Source organism: Phyllobates terribilis, unplaced genomic scaffold (assembly GCF_046119375.1).
Source record: "Phyllobates terribilis strain yellow unplaced genomic scaffold, ASM4611937v1 Scaffold_9__5_contigs__length_417890890, whole genome shotgun sequence".
Classification (NCBI taxonomy): Eukaryota; Metazoa; Chordata; class Amphibia; order Anura; family Dendrobatidae; genus Phyllobates; species Phyllobates terribilis.
Window position 1 is genome coordinate 302,288,262 of NW_027362769.1, and position 23,884 is coordinate 302,312,145.

The window sequence follows — 23,884 nt, forward strand, 5'->3', positions numbered from 1 at the left end:
TATAAACAGAAGATCTTGAGCTCAAATCTCAGCACTGCCTTCTTTTCCGAGTAAAGCTTTTAAACCTCAAAATGCTGACTTCAATTGTGTACAACATCGATCTCTACGATAGTGCAATAGTGGGATTAAGAATCTGCTCTAAGTGCTAAAAAGGAAGAAAGATGGGATGAACATTTAAAAAAGTTACAACAGTGTTTTTTTTAACTATTCTACAAATTTCTCATTGTCCTTTTAAATAATGCTCTTCAAAAATTACTTGGTTTCTCAATTGCCAAGACTGAGAGCGACATCTTATTCCATGATTATGCTCTGCATGGAATGGAACTCAAGCTTTATGTTGTTTTGCTCAGTTAAACGCTTGAAATTTTTAATTAGTGATTAAATCCTCACTGCCTTTCCTGTTCTGCTCATCAGTTTGTGGTGCTGTGGCTTAGTTAGTTAAAGCGCCTGTATTGTAAACAGGAGATCTTGAGTTCAAATCTCAGCACTGCCTTCTTTTCCAAGTAAAGCTTTTAAACCTCAAAATGTGGACTTCAATTGTGTACAACATCGATCTCTACGATAGTGCAATAGTGGGATTAATAATCTGCTCTAAGTGCTAAAAAGGAAGAAATATGGGATGAAGCTTTACAAAAGTTACAGCAGTGTTTTTTTTTACTATTCTACAAATTTGTCATTGTCCTTTTAAATAATGCTCTTCAAAAATTAATTGGTTTCTCAACTGCCAAGACTGAGAGCGACATCTTATTCCATGATTATGCTTTGCATGGAATACTACACAAGCTTAATGTTGTTTTGCTCAGTTAACCACTTGAAATTATTGATTAGTTGTTAAATCCTCCCTGGCTTTCCTGTCTGCCTCATCAGCTTGTGGTGGTGTGGCTTAGTTGGTTAAAGCGCCTGTCTTGTAAACAGAAGATCCTGAGCTCGAATCTCAGCACTGCCTTCTTTTCCAAGTAAAGCTTCTAAACCTCAAAATGCTGACTTCAATTGTGTACAACATTGATCTCTTCGATAGTGGGATTAAGAATCTGCTTTAAGTGCTAAAAAGGAAGAAAGACAGGATGAACATTTAAAAAAGTTACAGCAGTGTTTTTTTAAACTATTCTACAAATTTCTCATTGTCCTTTTAAATAATGCTCTTCAAAAATTACTTGGTTTCTCAAGTGCCAAGATTGAGAGCGACATCTTATTCCATGATTATGCTCTGCATGGAATGGAACTCAATCTTTATGTTGTTTTGCTCAGTTAAACGCTTGAAATTTTTAATTAGTGATTAAATCATCACTGGCTTTCCTGTCCTTCTCATCAGCTTGTGGTGGTGTGGCTTAGTTAGTTAAAGTACCTTTCTTATAAACAGGAGATCCTGAATTCAAATCTCAGCACTGTCTTCTTTTCCGAGTAAAGCTTTTAAATCTCAAAATGTGGACTTCAATTGTGTACAACATCGATCTCTACGATAGTGCAATAGTGGGATTAAGAATCTGCTCTAAGTGCTAAAAAGGAAGAAATATGGGATGAAGCTTTACAAAAGTTACAGCAGTGTTTTTTTTTACTATTCTACAAATTTGTCATTGTCCTTTTAAACAATGCTCTTCAAAAATTACTTGGTTTCTGAATTGCCAAGACTGAGATCGACATCTTATTCCATTATTATGCTTTGCATGGAATACTACACAAGCTTAATGTTGTTTTGCTCAGTTAACCACTTGAAATTATTGATTAGTTGTTAAATCCTCCCTGGCTTTCCTGTCCTCCTCATCAGCTTGTGGTGCTGTGGCTTAGTTGGTTAAAGCGCCTGTCTTGTAAACAGAAGATCCTGAGCTCAAATTTCAGCACTGCCTTCTTTTCCAAGTAAAGCTTTTAAACCTCAAAATGCTGACTTCAATTGTGTACAACATCGATCTCTACGATAGTGCAATAGTGGGATTAAGAATCTGCTCTAAGTGCTAAAAAGGAAGAAAGACGGGATGAACATTTAAAAAAGTTACAGCAGTGTTTTTTTAAACTATTCTACAAATTTCTCATTGTCCTTTTAAATAATGCTCTTCAAAAATTACTTGGTTTCTCAATTGCCAAGACTGAGAGCGACATCTTATTCCATGATTATGTTTTGCATGGAATACTTCTCAAGCTTTATGTTGTTTTGCTCAGTTAACCACTTGAAATTTTTAATTAGTGATTAAATCCTTACTGGCTTTCCTATCTTCCTCATCAGCTTGTGGTGCTGTGGCTTAGTTAGTTAAAACACCTTTCTTGTTAACAGGAGATCCTGAATTCAAATCTCAGCACTGTCTTCTTTTCCGAGTAAAGCTTTTAAACCTCAAAATGTGGACTTCAATTGTGTACAACATCGATCTCTACGATAGTGCAATAGTGGGATTAAGAATCTGCTCTAAGTGCTAAAAAGGAAGAAATATGGGATGAAGCTTTACAAAAGTTACAGCAGTGTTTTTTTTTACTATTCTACAAATTTGTCATTGTCCTTTTAAATAATGCTCTTCAAAAATTACTTGGTTTCTCAATTGCCAAGACTGAGATCGACATCTTATTCCATGATTATGCTTTGCATGGAATACTACACAAGCTTAATATTGTTTTGCTCAGTTAACCACTTGAAATTATTGATTAGTTGTTAAATCCTCCCTGGCTTTCCTGTCCTCCTCATCAGCTTGTGGTGCTGTGGCTTAGTTGGTTAAAGCTCCTGTGTTTTAAACAGAAGATCCTGAGCTCAAATCTCAGCAATGCCTTTTTTTGCGAGAAAAGTTTTTAAAACTCAAAATGCTAACTTCAATTGTGTACAACATCGATGTCTACGATAGTGCAATAGTGGGATTAACAATCTGCTCTAAGTGCTAAAAAGGAAGAAAGACGTGATGAACATTTAAAAAAGTTACAGCAGTGTTTTTTTTTACTATTCCACGAATTTCTCATTGTCCTTTTAAATAATGCTCTTCAAAAATTACTTGGTTTCTCAATTGCCAAGACTGAGAGCAACATCTTATTCCATGATTATGCTCTGCATGGAATGGAACTCAAGCTTTATGTTGTTTTGCTCAGTTAAACGCTTGAAATTTTTAATTAGTGATTAAATCCTCACTGGCTCTCCTGTCCTACTCAGCAGCTTGTGGTGCTGTGGCTTATTTAGTTAAAGCGCCTCTCTTGTAAACAGGAGATCCTGAGTTCAAATCTCAGCACTGTCTTCTTTTCCGAGTAAAGCTTTTAAACCTCAAAATGTGGACTTCAATTGTGTACAACATCGATCTCTACGATAGTGCAATAGTGGGAATAAGAATCTGCTCTAAGTGCTAAAAAGGAAGAAATATGGGATGAAGATTTAAAAAAGTTACAGAAGTATTTTTTTTTACTATTCCACAAATTTCTCATTGTCCTTTTAAATAATGCTCTTCAAAAATTACTTGGTTTCTCAATTGCCACGACTGAGAGCGACATCTTATTCCATGATTATGATCTGCATGGAATACTACACAAGCTTAATGTTGTTTTGCTCAGTTAACCACTTGAAATTATTGATTATTTGTTAAATCCTCCCTGGCTTTCCTGTCCTCCTCATCAGCTTGTGGTGCTGTGGCTTACTTGGTTAAAGCACCTGTCTTGTAAATAGGAGATCCTGAGTTCAAATCTCAGCACTGCCTTCTTTTCCGATTAAACCTTTTAAACCTCAAAATGTGGACTTCAATTGTGTACAACATCGGTCTCTACGATAGTGCAATAGTGGGATTAAGAATCTGCTCTAAGTGCTAAAAAGGAAGAAAGACGGGATCAACATGTAAAAAAGTTACAGCAGTGTTTTTTTTAACTATTCTACAAATTTCTCATTGTCCTTTTAAATAATGCTCTTCAAAAATTACTTGGTTTCCCAAGTGCCAAGACTGAGAGCGACATCTTATTCCATGATTATGCTTTGCATGGAATACTACTCAAGCTTAATGTTGTTTTGCTCAGTTAACCACTTGAAATTTTTAATTAGTGATTAAATCCTCACTGGCTTTCCTGTCCTCCTCATCAGCTTGTGGTGCTGTGGCTTAGTTAGTTAAAGCACCTGTCTTGTAAACAGGAGATCCTGAGTTCTTATCTCAGCACTGCCTTCTTTTCCGAGTATATCTTTTAAACCTCAAAATTTGGACTTCAATTGTGTACAACATCGATCTCTACGATAGTGCAATAGTGGGATTAAGAATCTGCTCTAAGTGCTAAAAAGGAAGAAAGATGGGATGAAGCTTTAAAAAAGTTACAGCAGTGTTTTTTTTTTACTATTCTACAAACTTGTCATTGTCCTTTTAAATAATGCTCTTCAAAAATTACTTGGTTTCTCAATTGCCAAGACTGAGAGCGACATCTTATTCCATGATTATGCTCTGCATGGAATGGAACTCAAGCTTTATGTTGTTTTGCTCAGTTAAACGCTTGAAATTTTTAATTAGTGATTAAATCATCACTGGCTTTCCTGTCCTACTCATCAGCTTGTGGTGCTGTGGCTTAGTTGGTTAAAGTGCCTTTCTTGTAAACAAGAGATCCTGAGTTCTAATCTCAGCACTGCCTTCTATTCCGAGTTAAGCTTCTAAACCTCAAAATGTGGATTTCAATTGTGTATAACATTGATCTCTACAATATTGGGATTAAGAATCTGCTCTAAGTGCTAAAAAGGAAGAAATATGGGATGAAGCTTTAAAAAAGTTACAGCAGTGTTTTTTTTACTATGCCACAAATTTCTCATTGTCCTTTTAAATAATGCTCTTCAAAAATTACTTGGTTTCTCAATTGCCAAGACTGAGAGCAACATCTTATTCCATGATTATGCTTTGCATGGAATACTACACAAGCTTAGTGTTGTTTTGCTCAGTTAACCACTTGAAATTATTGATTAGTTGTTAAATCCTCCCTGGCTTTCCTGTCCTCCTCATCAGCTTGTGGTGCTGTGGCTTAGTTGGTTAAAGCGCCTGTGTTTTAAACAGAAGATCCTGAGCTCAAATCTCAGCAATGCCTTTTTTTGCGAGAAAAGTTTTTAAAACTCAAAATGCTAACTTCAATTGTGTACAACATCGATCTCTACGATAGTGCAATAGTGGGATTAACAATCTGCTCTAAGTGCTAAAAAGGAAGAAAGACGTGATGAACATTTAAAAAAGTTACAGCAGTGGTTTTTTTTACTATTCCACAAATTTTTCATTGTCCTTTTAAATAATGCTCTTCAAAAATTACTTGGTTTCTCAATTGCCAAGACTGAGAGCGACATCTTATTCCATGATTATGCTCTGCATGGAATGGAACTCAAGCTTTATGTTGTTTTGCTCAGTTAAACGCTTGAAATTTTTAATTAGTGATTAAATCCTCACTGGCTCTCCTGTCCTACTCATCAGCTTGTGGTGCTGTGGCTTAGTTGGTTAAAGCGCTTGTCTTGTAAACAGGAGATCCTCAGTTCAAATCTCAGCACTGCCTTCTTTTCCGAGTAAAGCTTTTAAACCTCAAAATGTGGACTTCAATTGTGTACAACATCGATCTCTACGATAGTGGGATTAAGAATCTGCTCTAAGTGCCAAAAAGGAAGAAATATGGGATGAAGCTTTAAAAAAGTTACAGCAGTGGTTTTTTTTTACTATTCCACAAATTTCTCATTGTCCTTTTAAATAATGCTCTTCAAAAATTACTTGGTTTCTCAATTGCCAAGACTGAGAGCGACATCTTATTCCATGATTATGCTTTGCATGGAATACTACACAAGCTTAATGTTGTTTTGCTCAGTTAACCACTTGAAATTATTGATTAGTTATTAAATCCTCCCTGGCTTTCCTGTCCTCCTCATCAGCTTGTGGTGCTGTGGCTTAGTTGGTTAAAGCGCCTGTCTTGTAAACAGAAGATCCTGAGCTCAAATCTCAGCACTGCTTTCTTTTCCAAGTAAAGCTTTTAAACCTCAAAATGCTGACTTCAATTGTGTACAACATCGATCTCTACGAAAGTGCAATAGTGGGATTAAGAATCTGCTCTAAGTGCTAAAAAGGAAGAAAAACGGGATGAACCTTTAAAAAAGTTACAGCAGTGTTTTTTTTAACTATTCTACAAATTTCTCATTGTCCTTTTAAATAATGCTCTTCAAAAATTACTTGGTTTCTCAAGTGCCAAGACTGAGAGCGACATCTTATTCCATGATTATGCTTTGCATAGAATACTACTCAAGCTTAATGTTGTTTTGCTCTGTTAATAACTTGAAATTTTATTTAGTGATTAAATCCTCACTGGCTTTCCTGTCCTCTTCATCAGCTTGTGGTGCTGTGGCTTAGTTGGTTAAAGCGCCTATCTTGTAAACAGGAGATCCTGAGTTCAAATCTCAGCACTGCCTTCTTTTCCGAGTAAATCTTTTAAACCTCAAAATTTGGACTTCAATTGTGTACAACATCGATCTCTACGATAGTGCAATAGTGAGATTAAGAATCTGCTCTAAGTCCTAAAAAGGAAGAAAGATGGGATGAAGCTTTAAAAAAGTTACAGCAGTGTTTTTTTTTTACTATTCCACAAATTTCTCATTGTCCTTTTAAATAATGCTCTTCAAAAATTACTTGGTTTCTCAAGTGCCAAGACTGAGAGCGACATCTTATTCCATGATTATGCTTTGCATGGAATACTACTCAAGCTTAATGTTGTTTTGCTCAGTTAACCACTTGAAATTTTTAATTAGTGATTAAATCCTCACTGGCTTTCCTGTACTCCTCATCAGCATGTGGTGCTGTGGCTTAATTGGTTAAAGCTTTTGTCTTGTAAGCAGAAGATCTTGAGTTCAAATCTCAGAACTGATTTCTTTTCCGAGTAAAGCTTTTAAACCTCAAAATGTGGACTTCAATTATGTACAACATCGATCTCTACGATAGTGCAATAGTGGGATTAAGAATCTGCTGTAAGTGCTAAAAAGGTAGAAAGATGGGATGAAGCATTAAAAAAGTTAAAGCAGGATTTTTTTTTTACTATTCTACAAATTTGTCATTGTCCTTTTAAATAATGCTCTTCAAAAATTACTTGGTTACTCAATTGACAAGACTGAGAGCGTCATCTTATTCCATGATTATGCTCTGCATGGAATGAAACTCAAGCCTAATGTAGCTTTGCTCAGTTAACCACTTGAAATTATTGATTAGTTATTAAATCCTCCCTGGCTTTCCTGTCTTCCTCATCAGCTTGTGGTGCTGTGGCTTAGTTGGTTAAAGCGCTTGTCTTGTAAACAGAAGATCCTGAGCTCAAATCTCAGCACTGCCTTCTTTTCCAAGTAAAGCTTTTAAACCGCAAAATGCTGACTTCAATTGTCTACAACATCGATCTCTACGATAGTGTAATAGTGGGATTAAGAATCTGCTCTAAGTGCTAAAAAGGAAGAAAGATGGGATGAAGCTTTAAAAAAGTTACAGCAGTGTTTTTTTTACTATTCTACAAATTTCTCATTGTCATTTTAAATAATGCTCTTCAAAAATTACTTGGTTTCTCAAGTGCCAAGACTGAGAGCGACATCTTATTCCATGATTATGCTTTCCATGGAATATTACTCAAGCTTAATTTTGTTTTGCTCAGTTAACCACTTGAAATTTTTAATTAGTGATTAAATCCTCACTAGCTTTCCTGTACTCCTCATCAGCTTGTGGTGCTGTGGCTTAATTGGTTAAAGTGCCTGTCTTGTAAACAGGAGATCCTGAGTTCAAATCTCAGAGCTGATTTCTTTTCCGAGTAAAGCTTTTCAACCTCAAAATGTGGACTTCAATTGTGTACAACATCGATCTCTATGATAGTGCAATAGTGGGATTAAGAATCTGTTGTAAGGGCTAAAAAGGAAGAAAGATGGGATGAAGCTTTAAAAAAGTTACAGCAGGGTTTTTTTTACTATTCTACAAATTTCTCATTGTCATTTTAAATAATGCTCTTCAAAAATTACTTGGTTTCTCAAGTGCCAAGACTGAGAGCGACATCTTATTCCATGATTATGCTTTCCATGGAATATTACTCAAGCTTAATTTTGTTTTGCTCAGTTAACCACTTGAAATTTTTAATTAGTGATTAAATCCTCACTAGCTTTCCTGTACTCCTCATCAGCTTGTGGTGCTGTGGCTTAATTGGTTAAAGTGCCTGTCTTGTAAACAGGAGATCCTGAGTTCAAATCTCAGAGCTGATTTCTTTTCCGAGTAAAGCTTTTCAACCTCAAAATGTGGACTTCAATTGTGTACAACATCGATCTCTATGATAGTGCAATAGTGGGATTAAGAATCTGTTGTAAGGGCTAAAAAGGAAGAAAGATGGGATGAAGCTTTAAAAAAGTTACAGCAGGGTTTTTTTTGTTACTATTCTACAAATTTGTCATTGTCCTTTTAAATAATGCTCTTCAAAAATTACTTGGTTACTCAATTGACAAGACTGAGAGCGACATCTTAATCCATGATTATGCTCTGCATGGAATGGAACACAAGCTTAATGTAGCTTTGCTCAGTTAACCACTTGAAATTATTGATTAGTTATTAAATCCTCCCTGGCTTTCCTGTCCTCTTCATCAGCCTGTGGTGCTGTGGCTTAGTTGGTTGAAGCGCCTGTCTTGTAAACAGAAGATCCTGAGCTCAAATCTCAGCACTGCTTTCTTTTCTGAGTAAATCTTTTAAACCTCAAAATGCTGACTTCAATTTTTGTAGAACATCGATCTGTACGATAGTGCAATAGTGGGATTAAGTATCTGCTCTAAGTGCTAAAAAGGAAGAAAGATGGGATGAAGCTTTAAAAAAGTTACAGCAGTGTTTTTTTAATATTCTACAAATTTCTCATTGTCCTTTTAAATAATGCTCTTCAAAAATTACTTGGTTTCTCAAGTGCCAAGACTGAGAGCGACATCTTATTCCATGATTATGCTTTGCATGAAATACTACTCAAGCTTAATGTTGTTTTGCTCAGTTAACCACTTGAAATTATTGATTAGTTATTAAATTCTCCCTGGCTTTCCTGTCCTCCTCTTCAGCTTGTGGTGCTGTGGCTTAGTTGGTTAAAGCACCTGTCTTGTAAGCAGAAGATCCTGAGCTCAAATCTCAACACTGCCTTCCTTTCCGAGTTAAGCTTTTAAACCTCAAAATGTTGACTGCAATTGTGTACAACATCGATCTCTACTATAGTGCAATAGTGGGATTAAGAATCTGCTCTAAGTGCTAAGAAGGAAGAAAGATGGGATGAAGCTTTAAAAAAGTTACAGCAGTGTTTTTTTTTTACTAATCTACAAATTTGTCATTGTCCTTTTAAATAATGCTCTTCAAAAATTACTTGGTTTCTCAATTGCCAAGACTGAGAGCGACATCTTATTCCATGATTATGCTCTGCATGGAATGGAACTCAAGCTTTATGTTGTTTTGCTCAGTTAAATGCTTGAAATTTTTAATTAGTGATTAAATCATCACTGGCTTTCCTGTCCTTCTCACCAGCTTTTGGTGCTGTGGCTTAGTTGGTTAAAGTGCCTGTCTTATAAATAGGAGATCCTGATTTCTAATCTCAGCACTTCCTTCTTTTCCGAGTAAAGCTTATAAACCTCAAAATGTGGATTTCAATTGTGTACAACATCGATCTCTACTATAGTGCAATAGTGGGATTAAGAATCTGCTCTAAGTGCTGATAAGGAAGAAATATGGGATGAAGCTTTAAAAAAGTTACAGCAGTGTTTTTTTTTTACTATTCCACAAATTTCTCAATGTCCTTTTAAATAATGCTCTTCAAGAATTACTTGGTTTCTCAATTGCCAAGACTGAGAGCGACATCTTATTCCATGATTATGCTTTGCATGGAATACTACACAAGCTTAATGTTGTTTTGCTCAGTTAACCACTTGAAATTATTCTTTAGTTATTAAATCCTCCCTGGCTTTCCTGTCCTCATCATCAGCTTGTGGTGCTGTGGCTTAGCTGGTTAAAGCAGCTGGTTCAAGCTTTATGTTGTTTTGCTCAGTTAAACGCTTGAAATTTTTAATTAGTGATTAAATCGTCACTGGCTTTCCTGTCCTTCTCGCAAGTTTTGGTGTTGTGGCTTAGTTGGTTAAAGTGCCTGTCTTGCAAACAGGAGATCCTGAGTTCTAATCTCAGCACTGCCTTCTTTTCCGAGTAAAGCTTTTAAACCTCAAAATGTGGATTTCAATTGTGTACAACATCGATCTCTACTATAGTGCAATAGTGAGATTAAGAATCTGCTCTAAGTGCTGATAAGGAAGAAATATGGGATGAAGCTTTAAAAAAGTTACAGCAGTGTTTTTTTTTTACTATTCCACAAATTTCTCATTGTCCTTTTAAATAATGCTCTTCAAGAATTACTTGGTTTCTCAATTGCCAAGACTGAGAGCGACATCTTATTCCATGATTATGCTTTGCATGGAATACTACACATGCTTAATGTTGTTTTGCTCTGTTAACCACTTGAAATTATTGATTAGTTATTAAATCCTCCCTGGCTTTCCTGTCCTCATCAGCTTGTGGTGCTGTGGCTTAGTTAGTTAAAGTGCCTGTCTTGTAAACAGAATATCCTGAGCTCAAATCTCAGCACTGCCTTCTTTTCCAAGTACAGCTTTTAAACCTCAAAATGTGGACTTCAATTGTGTACAACATTGATCTCTACGATAGTGCAATAGTGGGATTAAGAATCTGCTCTAAGTGCTAAAAAGGAAGAAAGATGGGATGAAGATTTAAAAAAGTTACATCAGTGTTTTTTTTTTACTATTCTACAAATTTGTCATTGTCCTTTTAAATAATGCTCTTCAAAAATTACTTGGTTTCTCAATTGCCAAGACTGAGAGCGACATCTTATTCCATGATTATGCTTTGCATGGAATACTACTCAAGCTTAATGTTGTTTTGCTCAGTTAACCACTTGAAATTTTTAATTAGTGATTAAATCCTCACTGGCTTTCCTGTGCTCCTCATCAGTTTGTGGTGCTGTGGCTTAGTTAGTTAAAGCGCCTGTCTTGTAAATAGGAGATTCTGAGTTCAAATCTCAGCACTGCCTTCTTTTCCGAGTAAAGCTTTTAAACCTCAAAATGTGGATTTCAATTGTGTACAACATCGATCTCTACGATAGTGCAATAGTGGGATTAAGAATCTGCTCTAAGTGCTAAAAAGGAAGAAAGATGGGATGAAGCTTTAAAAAAGTTACAGCAGTGTTTTTTTTACTATTCTACAAATTTCTCATTATCCTTTTAAATAATGCTCTTGAAAAATTACTTGGTTACTCAATTGACAAGACTGAGAGCGACATCTTATTCCATGATTATGCTCTGCATGGAATGGAACTCAAGCTTAATGTTGTTTTGCTCAGTTAACCACTTGAAATTTTTAATTAGTGATTAAATCCTCACGGGCTTCCTGTCCTCCTCATCAGCTTGTGGTGCTGTGGCTTAGTTGGTTAAAGTACCTGTCTTGTAAACAGGAGATCCTGAGTTCAGATCTCAGCAGTGCCATCTGTTCCAAATAAAGCTTTTAAACATCAAAATGTGGATTTCAATTGTATACAACATCGATCTCTACGATAGTGCAATAGTGGGATTAAGAATCTGCTCTAAGTGCTAAAAAGGAAGAAATATGGGATGAAGCTTTAAAAAAGTTACAGCAGCGTTTTTTTTTTTACTATTCCACAAATTTCTCGTTTTCCTTTTAAATAATGCTCTTCAAAAATTACTTGGTTTCTCAATTGCCAAGACTGAGAGCGACATCTTATTCCATGATTATGCTTTGCATGGAATACTACACAAGCTTAATTTTGTTTTGCTCAGTTAACCACTTGAAATTATTGATTAGTTATTAAATCCTCCCTGGCTTTCCTGTCCCCCTCATCAGCTTGTGGTGCTGTGGCTTAGTTGGTTAAAGCGCCTGTCTTGTAAACAGAAGATACTGAGCTCAAATCTCAGCAATGCCTTCTTTTCCGAGTAAAGCTTTTAAACCTCAAAATGTGGACTTCAATTGTGTACAACATCGATCTCTACGATAGTGCAATAGTGGGATTAAGAATCTGCTCTAAGTGCTAAAAATGAAGAAATATGGCATGAAGCTTTAAAAAAGTTACAGCAGTGTTTTTTTAGCTATTCTACAAATTTCTCATTGTCCTTTTAAATAATGCTCTTCAAAACTTACTTGCTTTCTCAAGTTCCAAGACTGAGAGCGACATCTTACTCCATGATTATGCTTTGCATGGAATACTACTCAAGCTTAATGTTGTTTTGCTCAGTTAACCACTTGAAATTTTTAATTAGTGATTAAATCCTCACTGGCTTTCCTGTCCTCCTCATCAGCTTGTGGTGCTGTGGCTTAGTTAGTTAAAGCGCCTGTCTTGTAAACAGGAGATCTTGAGTTTAAATCTCAGCACTGCCTTCTTTTCCAAATAAAGCTTTTAAACATCAAAATGTGGATTTCAATTGTATATACCATCGATCTCTATGATAGTGCAATAGTGAGATTAAGAATCTGCTCTAAGTGCTAAAAAGGAAGAAATATGTGATGAAGTTTTAAAAAAGTTACAGCAGTGTTTTTTTTTTACTATTCCACAAATTTCTCGTCCTTTTAAATAATGCTATTCAAAAATTCCTTGATTTCTCAATTGCCAAGACTGAGAGCGACATCTTATTCCATGATTATGCTTTGCATGGAATACTACACAAGATTAATGTTGTTTTGCTCAGTTAAGCACTTGAAATTATTGATTAGTTTTTAAGTCCTCCCTGGCTTTCATGTCCTCCTCGTCAGCTTGTGGTGCTGTGGCTTAGTTGGTTAAAGTGCCTGTCTTGTAAACAGGAGATCCTGAGTTCAAATCTCAGCAGTGCCAACTGTTCCAAATAAATCTTTTAAACATCAAAATGTGGATTTCAATTGTGTACAACATCGATCTCTACGATAGTGTAATAATGGGATTAAGAATCTCCTCTAAGTGCTAAAAAGGAAGAAATATGGGATGAAGCTTTAAAAAAGTTACAGCAGTGTTTTTTTTTTTACGATTCCACAAATTTCTCATTATCCTTTTAAATAATGCTCTTGAAAAATTACTTGGTTACTCAATTGACAAGACTGAGAGCGACATCTTATTCCATGATTATGCTCTGCATGGAATGGAACTCAAGCTTAATGTTGTTTTGCTCAGTTAAACGCTTGAAATTTTTAATTAGTGATTAAATCGTCACTGGCCTTCCTGTCCTACTCATCAGCTTGTGGTGCTGTGGCTTAGTTGGTTAAAGCACCTGTCTTGTAAACAGGAGATCCTGAGTTCAAATCTCAGCAGTGCCATCTGTTCCAAATAAAGCTTTTAAACATCAAAATGTGGATTTCAATTGTATACAACAACGATCTCTACGATAGTGCAATAGTGGGATTAAGAATCTGCTCTAAGTGCTAAAAAGGAAGAAAGATGGGATGAAGCTTTAAAAAAGTTACAGCAGGGTTTTTTTTACTATTCTACAAATTTCTCATTATCCTTTTAAATAATGCTCTTGAAAAATTACTTGGTTACTCAATTGACAAGACTGAGAGCGACATCTTATTCCATGATTATGCTCTGCATGGAATGGAACTCAAGCTTAATGTTGTTTTGCTCAGTTAACCACTTAAAATTTTTAATTAGTGATTAAATCCTCCCTGGCTTTCCTGTCCTCCTCATCAGCTTGTGGTGCTGTGGCTTAGTTGGTTAAAGCGCCTGTCTTGTAAACAGAAGATACTGAGCTCAAATCTCAGCAATGCCTTCTTTTCCGAGTAAAGCTTTTAAACCTCAAAATGTGGACTTCAATTGTGTACAACATCGATCTCTACGATAGTGCAATAGTGGGATTAAGAATCTGCTCTAAGTGCTAAAAAGGAAGAAAGATGGGATGAAGCTTTAAAAAAGTTACAGCAGTGTTTTTTTTTTTACTATTCTACAAATTTGTCATTGTCCTTTTAAATAATGCTCTTCAAAAATTACTTGGTTTCTCAATTGCCAAGACTGAGAGTGACATCTTATTCCATGATTATGCTTTGCATGGAATACTACACAAGCCTAATGTTGTTTTGCTCAGTTAACCACTTGAAATTATTGATTAGTTATTAAATCCTCCCTGGCTTTCCTGTCCCCCTCATCAGCTTGTGGTGCTGTGGCTTAGTTGGTTAAAGCGCCTGTCTTGTAAACAGTAGATCCTGAGTTCAAATCTCAGCAGTGCCAACTGTTCCAAATAAATCTTTTAAACCTCAAAATATGGACTTCAATTGTGTACAACATTGATCTCTACGATAGTGCAATAGTGGGATTAAGAATCTGCTCTAAGTGCTAAAAAGGAAGAAAGATGGGATGAAGTTTTAAAAAAGTTACAGCGGTTTTTTTTTTTAACTATTCTACAAATTTCTCATTGTCCTTTTAAATAATGCTCTTCAAAAATTACTTGAGTTCTCAAGTGCCAAGACTGAGAGCGACATCTTACTCCATAATTATGCTTTGCGTGGAATACTACTCAAGCTTAATGTTGTTTTGCTCAGTTAACCACTTGAAATTTTTAATTAGTGATTAAATCCTCACTGGCTTTCCTGTTCTCCTCATCAGCTTGTGGTGTTGTGGCTTAGTTAGTTAAAGCGCCTGTCTTGTAAACAGGAGATCTTGAGTTTAAATCTCAGCACTGCCTTCTTTTCCGAGTAAAGTTTTTAAACCTCAAAATGTGGACTTCAATTGTGTACAACATCGATCTCTACGATAGTGCAATAGTGGGATTAAGATTCTGCTCTAAGTGCTAAAAAGGAAGAAAGATGGGATGAAGCTTTAAAAAAGTTACAGCAGTGTTTTTTTTACTATTCTACAAATTTCTCATTATACTTTTAAATAATGCTCTTGAAAAATTACTTGATTACTCAATTGACAAGACTGAGAGCGACATCTTATTCCATGATTATGCTCTGCATGGAATGGAACACAAGCTTAATGTTGTTTTGCTCAGTTAACCACTTGAAATTTTTAATTAGTGATTAAATCCTCACTGGCTTTCCTGTCCTTTTCATCAGCTTGTGGTGTTGTGGCTTAGTTGGTTAAAGCGCCTGTCTTGTAAACAAGAGATCCTGAGTTCAAATCTCAGCAGTACCATCTGTTCCAAATAAAGCTTTTAAACATCAAAATGTGGATTTCAATTGTGTACTACATCGATCTCTACGATAGTGCAATAGTGGGATTAAGAATCTGCTCTAAGTGCTAAAAAGGAAGAAAGATGGGATGAAGCTTTAAAAAAGTTATAGCAGTGTTTTTTTTACTATTCTACAAATTTCTCATTATCCTTTTAAATAATGCTCTTGAAAAATTACTTGGTTACTCAATTGACAATACTGAGAGCGACATCTTATTCCATGATTATGCTCTGCATGGAATGGAACTCAAGCTTAATGTTGTTTTGCTCAGTTAACCACTTAAAATTTTTAATTAGTGATTAAATCCTCACTGGCTTTCCTGTCCTCCTCATCAGCTTGTGGTGCTGTAGCTTATTTGGTTAAAGTGCCTGTCTTGTAAACAGGAGAACCTGAGTTCAAATCTCAGCAGTGCCATCTGTTCCAAATAAAGCTTTTAAACATCAAAATGTGGATTTCAATTGTATACACCATCGATCTCTACGATAGTGCAATAGTGGGATTAAGAATCTGCTCTAAGTGCTAAAAAGGAAGAAAGATGGGATGAAGCTTTAAAAAAGTTACAGCAGTGTTTTTTTTTTTACTATTCCACAAATTTCTCGTTGTCCTTTTAAATAATGCTCTTCAAAAATTACTTGGTTTCTCAATTGCCAAGACTGAGAGCGACATCTTATTCCATGATTATGCTCTGCATGGAATGGAACTCAAGCTTTATGTTGTTTTGCTCAGTTAAACGCTTGAAATTTTTAATTAGTGATTAAATCATCACTGGCTTTCCTGTCCTACTCATCAGCTTGTGGTGCTGTGGCTTAGTTGGTTAAAGTGCCTTTCTTGTAAACAAGAGATCCTGAGTTCTAATCTCAGCACTGCCTTCTATTCCGAGTTAAGCTTCTAAACCTCAAAATGTGGATTTCAATTGTGTATAACATTGATCTCTACAATATTGGGATTAAGAATCTGCTCTAAGTGCTAAAAAGGAAGAAATATGGGATGAAGCTTTAAAAAAGTTACAGCAGTGTTTTTTTTACTATGCCACAAATTTCTCATTGTCCTTTTAAATAATGCTCTTCAAAAATTACTTGGTTTCTCAATTGCCAAGACTGAGAGCAACATCTTATTCCATGATTATGCTTTGCATGGAATACTACACAAGCTTAGTGTTGTTTTGCTCAGTTAACCACTTGAAATTATTGATTAGTTGTTAAATCCTCCCTGGCTTTCCTGTCCTCCTCATCAGCTTGTGGTGCTGTGGCTTAGTTGGTTAAAGCGCCTGTGTTTTAAACAGAAGATCCTGAGCTCAAATCTCAGCAATGCCTTTTTTTGCGAGAAAAGTTTTTAAAACTCAAAATGCTAACTTCAATTGTGTACAACATCGATCTCTACGATAGTGCAATAGTGGGATTAACAATCTGCTCTAAGTGCTAAAAAGGAAGAAAGACGTGATGAACATTTAAAAAAGTTACAGCAGTGTTTTTTTTTACTATTCCACAAATTTTTCATTGTCCTTTTAAATAATGCTCTTCAAAAATTACTTGGTTTCTCAATTGCCAAGACTGAGAGCGACATCTTATTCCATGATTATGCTCTGCATGGAATGGAACTCAAGCTTTATGTTGTTTTGCTCAGTTAAACGCTTGAAATTTTTAATTAGTGATTAAATCCTCACTGGCTCTCCTGTCCTACTCATCAGCTTGTGGTGCTGTGGCTTAGTTGGTTAAAGCGCTTGTCTTGTAAACAGGAGATCCTCAGTTCAAATCTCAGCACTGCCTTCTTTTCCGAGTAAAGCTTTTAAACCTCAAAATGTGGACTTCAATTGTGTACAACATCGATCTCTACGATAGTGGGATTAAGAATCTGCTCTAAGTGCCAAAAAGGAAGAAATATGGGATGAAGCTTTAAAAAAGTTACAGCAGTGGTTTTTTTTTACTATTCCACAAATTTCTCATTGTCCTTTTAAATAATGCTCTTCAAAAATTACTTGGTTTCTCAATTGCCAAGACTGAGAGCGACATCTTATTCCATGATTATGCTTTGCATGGAATACTACACAAGCTTAATGTTGTTTTGCTCAGTTAACCACTTGAAATTATTGATTAGTTATTAAATCCTCCCTGGCTTTCCTGTCCTCCTCATCAGCTTGTGGTGCTGTGGCTTAGTTGGTTAAAGCGCCTGTCTTGTAAACAGAAGATCCTGAGCTCAAATCTCAGCACTGCTTTCTTTTCCAAGTAAAGCTTTTAAACCTCAAAATGCTGACTTCAATTGTGTACAACATCGATCTCTACGAAAGTGCAATAGTGGGATTAAGAATCTGCTCTAAGTGCTAAAAAGGAAGAAAAACGGGATGAACCTTTAAAAAAGTTACAGCAGTGTTTTTTTTAACTATTCTACAAATTTCTCATTGTCCTTTTAAATAATGCTCTTCAAAAATTACTTGGTTTCTCAAGTGCCAAGACTGAGAGCGACATCTTATTCCATGATTATGCTTTGCATAGAATACTACTCAAGCTTAATGTTGTTTTGCTCTGTTAATAACTTGAAATTTTATTTAGTGATTAAATCCTCACTGGCTTTCCTGTCCTCTTCATCAGCTTGTGGTGCTGTGGCTTAGTTGGTTAAAGCGCCTATCTTGTAAACAGGAGATCCTGAGTTCAAATCTCAGCACTGCCTTCTTTTCCGAGTAAATCTTTTAAACCTCAAAATTTGGACTTCAATTGTGTACAACATCGATCTCTACGATAGTGCAATAGTGAGATTAAGAATCTGCTCTAAGTCCTAAAAAGGAAGAAAGATGGGATGAAGCTTTAAAAAAGTTACAGCAGTGTTTTTTTTTTACTATTCCACAAATTTCTCATTGTCCTTTTAAATAATGCTCTTCAAAAATTACTTGGTTTCTCAAGTGCCAAGACTGAGAGCGACATCTTATTCCATGATTATGCTTTGCATGGAATACTACTCAAGCTTAATGTTGTTTTGCTCAGTTAACCACTTGAAATTTTTAATTAGTGATTAAATCCTCACTGGCTTTCCTGTACTCCTCATCAGCATGTGGTGCTGTGGCTTAATTGGTTAAAGCTTTTGTCTTGTAAGCAGAAGATCTTGAGTTCAAATCTCAGAACTGATTTCTTTTCCGAGTAAAGCTTTTAAACCTCAAAATGTGGACTTCAATTATGTACAACATCGATCTCTACGATAGTGCAATAGTGGGATTAAGAATCTGCTGTAAGTGCTAAAAAGGTAGAAAGATGGGATGAAGCATTAAAAAAGTTAAAGCAGGATTTTTTTTTTACTATTCTACAAATTTGTCATTGTCCTTTTAAATAATGCTCTTCAAAAATTACTTGGTTACTCAATTGACAAGACTGAGAGCGTCATCTTATTCCATGATTATGCTCTGCATGGAATGAAACTCAAGCCTAATGTAGCTTTGCTCAGTTAACCACTTGAAATTATTGATTAGTTATTAAATCCTCCCTGGCTTTCCTGTCTTCCTCATCAGCTTGTGGTGCTGTGGCTTAGTTGGTTAAAGCGCTTGTCTTGTAAACAGAAGATCCTGAGCTCAAATCTCAGCACTGCCTTCTTTTCCAAGTAAAGCTTTTAAACCGCAAAATGCTGACTTCAATTGTCTACAACATCGATCTCTACGATAGTGTAATAGTGGGATTAAGAATCTGCTCTAAGTGCTAAAAAGGAAGAAAGATGGGATGAAGCTTTAAAAAAGTTACAGCAGTGTTTTTTTTACTATTCTACAAATTTCTCATTGTCATTTTAAATAATGCTCTTCAAAAATTACTTGGTTTCTCAAGTGCCAAGACTGAGAGCGACATCTTATTCCATGATTATGCTTTCCATGGAATATTACTCAAGCTTAATTTTGTTTTGCTCAGTTAACCACTTGAAATTTTTAATTAGTGATTAAATCCTCACTAGCTTTCCTGTACTCCTCATCAGCTTGTGGTGCTGTGGCTTAATTGGTTAAAGTGCCTGTCTTGTAAACAGGAGATCCTGAGTTCAAATCTCAGAGCTGATTTCTTTTCCGAGTAAAGCTTTTCAACCTCAAAATGTGGACTTCAATTGTGTACAACATCGATCTCTATGATAGTGCAATAGTGGGATTAAGAATCTGTTGTAAGGGCTAAAAAGGAAGAAAGATGGGATGAAGCTTTAAAAAAGTTACAGCAGGGTTTTTTTTACTATTCTACAAATTTCTCATTGTCATTTTAAATAATGCTCTTCAAAAATTACTTGGTTTCTCAAGTGCCAAGACTGAGAGCGACATCTTATTCCATGATTATGCTTTCCATGGAATATTACTCAAGCTTAATTTTGTTTTGCTCAGTTAACCACTTGAAATTTTTAATTAGTGATTAAATCCTCACTAGCTTTCCTGTACTCCTCATCAGCTTGTGGTGCTGTGGCTTAATTGGTTAAAGTGCCTGTCTTGTAAACAGGAGATCCTGAGTTCAAATCTCAGAGCTGATTTCTTTTCCGAGTAAAGCTTTTCAACCTCAAAATGTGGACTTCAATTGTGTACAACATCGATCTCTATGATAGTGCAATAGTGGGATTAAGAATCTGTTGTAAGGGCTAAAAAGGAAGAAAGATGGGATGAAGCTTTAAAAAAGTTACAGCAGGGTTTTTTTTGTTACTATTCTACAAATTTGTCATTGTCCTTTTAAATAATGCTCTTCAAAAATTACTTGGTTACTCAATTGACAAGACTGAGAGCGACATCTTAATCCATGATTATGCTCTGCATGGAATGGAACACAAGCTTAATGTAGCTTTGCTCAGTTAACCACTTGAAATTATTGATTAGTTATTAAATCCTCCCTGGCTTTCCTGTCCTCTTCATCAGCCTGTGGTGCTGTGGCTTAGTTGGTTGAAGCGCCTGTCTTGTAAACAGAAGATCCTGAGCTCAAATCTCAGCACTGCTTTCTTTTCTGAGTAAATCTTTTAAACCTCAAAATGCTGACTTCAATTTTTGTAGAACATCGATCTGTACGATAGTGCAATAGTGGGATTAAGTATCTGCTCTAAGTGCTAAAAAGGAAGAAAGATGGGATGAAGCTTTAAAAAAGTTACAGCAGTGTTTTTTTAATATTCTACAAATTTCTCATTGTCCTTTTAAATAATGCTCTTCAAAAATTACTTGGTTTCTCAAGTGCCAAGACTGAGAGCGACATCTTATTCCATGATTATGCTTTGCATGAAATACTACTCAAGCTTTATGTTGTTTTGCTCAGTTAAATGCTTGAAATTTTTAATTAGTGATTAAATCATCACTGGCTTTCCTGTCCTTCTCACCAGCTTTTGGTGCTGTGGCTTAGTTGGTTAAAGTGCCTGTCTTATAAATAGGAGATCCTGATTTCTAATCTCAGCACTTCCTTCTTTTCCGAGTAAAGCTTATAAACCTCAAAATGTGGATTTCAATTGTGTACAACATCGATCTCTACTATAGTGCAATAGTGGGATTAAGAATCTGCTCTAAGTGCTGATAAGGAAGAAATATGGGATGAAGCTTTAAAAAAGTTACAGCAGTGTTTTTTTTTTACTATTCCACAAATTTCTCAATGTCCTTTTAAATAATGCTCTTCAAGAATTACTTGGTTTCTCAATTGCCAAGACTGAGAGCGACATCTTATTCCATGATTATGCTTTGCATGGAATACTACACAAGCTTAATGTTGTTTTGCTCAGTTAACCACTTGAAATTATTCTTTAGTTATTAAATCCTCCCTGGCTTTCCTGTCCTCATCATCAGCTTGTGGTGCTGTGGCTTAGCTGGTTAAAGCAGCTGGTTCAAGCTTTATGTTGTTTTGCTCAGTTAAACGCTTGAAATTTTTAATTAGTGATTAAATCGTCACTGGCTTTCCTGTCCTTCTCGCAAGTTTTGGTGTTGTGGCTTAGTTGGTTAAAGTGCCTGTCTTGCAAACAGGAGATCCTGAGTTCTAATCTCAGCACTGCCTTCTTTTCCGAGTAAAGCTTTTAAACCTCAAAATGTGGATTTCAATTGTGTACAACATCGATCTCTACTATAGTGCAATAGTGAGATTAAGAATCTGCTCTAAGTGCTGATAAGGAAGAAATATGGGATGAAGCTTTAAAAAAGTTACAGCAGTGTTTTTTTTTTACTATTCCACAAATTTCTCATTGTCCTTTTAAATAATGCTCTTCAAGAATTACTTGGTTTCTCAATTGCCAAGACTGAGAGCGACATCTTATTCCATGATTATGCTTTGCATGGAATACTACACATGCTTAATGTTGTTTTGCTCTGTTAACCACTTGAAATTATTGATTAGTTATTAAATCCTCCCTGGCTTTCCTGTCCTCATCAGCTTGTGGTGCTGTGGCTTAGTTAGTTAAAGTGCCTGTCTTGTAAACAGAATATCCTGAGCTCAAATCTCAGCACTGCCTTCTTTTCCAAGTACAGCTTTTAAACCTCAAAATGTGGACTTCAATTGTGTACAACATTGATCTCTACGATAGTGCAATAGTGGGATTAAGAATCTGCTCTAAGTGCTAAAAAGGAAGAAAGATGGGATGAAGATTTAAAAAAGTTACATCAGTGTTTTTTTTTTACTATTCTACAAATTTGTCATTGTCCTTTTAAATAATGCTCTTCAAAAATTACTTGGTTTCTCAATTGCCAAGACTGAGAGCGACATCTTATTCCATGATTATGCTTTGCATGGAATACTACTCAAGCTTAATGTTGTTTTGCTCAGTTAACCACTTGAAATTTTTAATTAGTGATTAAATCCTCACTGGCTTTCCTGTGCTCCTCATCAGTTTGTGGTGCTGTGGCTTAGTTAGTTAAAGCGCCTGTCTTGTAAATAGGAGATTCTGAGTTCAAATCTCAGCACTGCCTTCTTTTCCGAGTAAAGCTTTTAAACCTCAAAATGTGGATTTCAATTGTGTACAACATCGATCTCTACGATAGTGCAATAGTGGGATTAAGAATCTGCTCTAAGTGCTAAAAAGGAAGAAAGATGGGATGAAGCTTTAAAAAAGTTACAGCAGTGTTTTTTTTACTATTCTACAAATTTCTCATTATCCTTTTAAATAATGCTCTTGAAAAATTACTTGGTTACTCAATTGACAAGACTGAGAGCGACATCTTATTCCATGATTATGCTCTGCATGGAATGGAACTCAAGCTTAATGTTGTTTTGCTCAGTTAACCACTTGAAATTTTTAATTAGTGATTAAATCCTCACGGGCTTCCTGTCCTCCTCATCAGCTTGTGGTGCTGTGGCTTAGTTGGTTAAAGTACCTGTCTTGTAAACAGGAGATCCTGAGTTCAGATCTCAGCAGTGCCATCTGTTCCAAATAAAGCTTTTAAACATCAAAATGTGGATTTCAATTGTATACAACATCGATCTCTACGATAGTGCAATAGTGGGATTAAGAATCTGCTCTAAGTGCTAAAAAGGAAGAAATATGGGATGAAGCTTTAAAAAAGTTACAGCAGCGTTTTTTTTTTTACTATTCCACAAATTTCTCGTTTTCCTTTTAAATAATGCTCTTCAAAAATTACTTGGTTTCTCAATTGCCAAGACTGAGAGCGACATCTTATTCCATGATTATGCTTTGCATGGAATACTACACAAGCTTAATTTTGTTTTGCTCAGTTAACCACTTGAAATTATTGATTAGTTATTAAATCCTCCCTGGCTTTCCTGTCCCCCTCATCAGCTTGTGGTGCTGTGGCTTAGTTGGTTAAAGCGCCTGTCTTGTAAACAGAAGATACTGAGCTCAAATCTCAGCAATGCCTTCTTTTCCGAGTAAAGCTTTTAAACCTCAAAATGTGGACTTCAATTGTGTACAACATCGATCTCTACGATAGTGCAATAGTGGGATTAAGAATCTGCTCTAAGTGCTAAAAATGAAGAAATATGGCATGAAGCTTTAAAAAAGTTACAGCAGTGTTTTTTTAGCTATTCTACAAATTTCTCATTGTCCTTTTAAATAATGCTCTTCAAAACTTACTTGCTTTCTCAAGTTCCAAGACTGAGAGCGACATCTTACTCCATGATTATGCTTTGCATGGAATACTACTCAAGCTTAATGTTGTTTTGCTCAGTTAACCACTTGAAATTTTTAATTAGTGATTAAATCCTCACTGGCTTTCCTGTCCTCCTCATCAGCTTGTGGTGCTGTGGCTTAGTTAGTTAAAGCGCCTGTCTTGTAAACAGGAGATCTTGAGTTTAAATCTCAGCACTGCCTTCTTTTCCAAATAAAGCTTTTAAACATCAAAATGTGGATTTCAATTGTATATACCATCGATCTCTATGATAGTGCAATAGTGAGATTAAGAATCTGCTCTAAGTGCTAAAAAGGAAGAAATATGTGATGAAGTTTTAAAAAAGTTACAGCAGTGTTTTTTTTTTACTATTCCACAAATTTCTCGTCCTTTTAAATAATGCTATTCAAAAATTCCTTGATTTCTCAATTGCCAAGACTGAGAGCGACATCTTATTCCATGATTATGCTTTGCATGGAATACTACACAAGATTAATGTTGTTTTGCTCAGTTAAGCACTTGAAATTATTGATTAGTTTTTAAGTCCTCCCTGGCTTTCATGTCCTCCTCGTCAGCTTGTGGTGCTGTGGCTTAGTTGGTTAAAGCGCCTGTCTTGTAAACAGGAGATCCTGAGTTCAAATCTCAGCAGTGCCAACTGTTCCAAATAAATCTTTTAAACATCAAAATGTGGATTTCAATTGTGTACAACATCGATCTCTACGATAGTGTA

At 35.7% G+C, this 23,884-nt stretch overlaps 8 non-coding genes across 8 annotated transcripts; all 8 read left to right on the plus strand.

The window, feature by feature from the left end:
* The first annotated feature begins 11,393 nt into the window (after positions 1–11,393).
* Positions 11,394–11,467, plus strand: TRNAT-UGU (transfer RNA threonine (anticodon UGU)). Its single transcript has one exon. It is a non-coding gene; the product is annotated as a tRNA-Thr (tRNA).
* Positions 11,468–12,751: 1,284 nt separating this feature from the next.
* Positions 12,752–12,825, plus strand: TRNAT-UGU (transfer RNA threonine (anticodon UGU)). The gene has a single exon. It is a non-coding gene; the product is annotated as a tRNA-Thr (tRNA).
* A 381-nt stretch (positions 12,826–13,206) lies between these two features.
* On the plus strand, positions 13,207–13,280 carry TRNAT-UGU (transfer RNA threonine (anticodon UGU)). The gene has a single exon. It is a non-coding gene; the product is annotated as a tRNA-Thr (tRNA).
* Positions 13,281–14,113: 833 nt separating this feature from the next.
* On the plus strand, positions 14,114–14,187 carry TRNAT-UGU (transfer RNA threonine (anticodon UGU)). Its single transcript has one exon. It is a non-coding gene; the product is annotated as a tRNA-Thr (tRNA).
* An 832-nt stretch (positions 14,188–15,019) lies between these two features.
* Positions 15,020–15,093, plus strand: TRNAT-UGU (transfer RNA threonine (anticodon UGU)). The gene has a single exon. It is a non-coding gene; the product is annotated as a tRNA-Thr (tRNA).
* Positions 15,094–15,471: 378 nt separating this feature from the next.
* Positions 15,472–15,545, plus strand: TRNAT-UGU (transfer RNA threonine (anticodon UGU)). Its single transcript has one exon. It is a non-coding gene; the product is annotated as a tRNA-Thr (tRNA).
* A 6,831-nt stretch (positions 15,546–22,376) lies between these two features.
* Positions 22,377–22,450, plus strand: TRNAT-UGU (transfer RNA threonine (anticodon UGU)). Its single transcript has one exon. It is a non-coding gene; the product is annotated as a tRNA-Thr (tRNA).
* A 1,284-nt stretch (positions 22,451–23,734) lies between these two features.
* TRNAT-UGU (transfer RNA threonine (anticodon UGU)) lies at positions 23,735–23,808 on the plus strand. Its single transcript has one exon. It is a non-coding gene; the product is annotated as a tRNA-Thr (tRNA).
* The last annotated feature ends 76 nt before the right edge of the window (positions 23,809–23,884 follow it).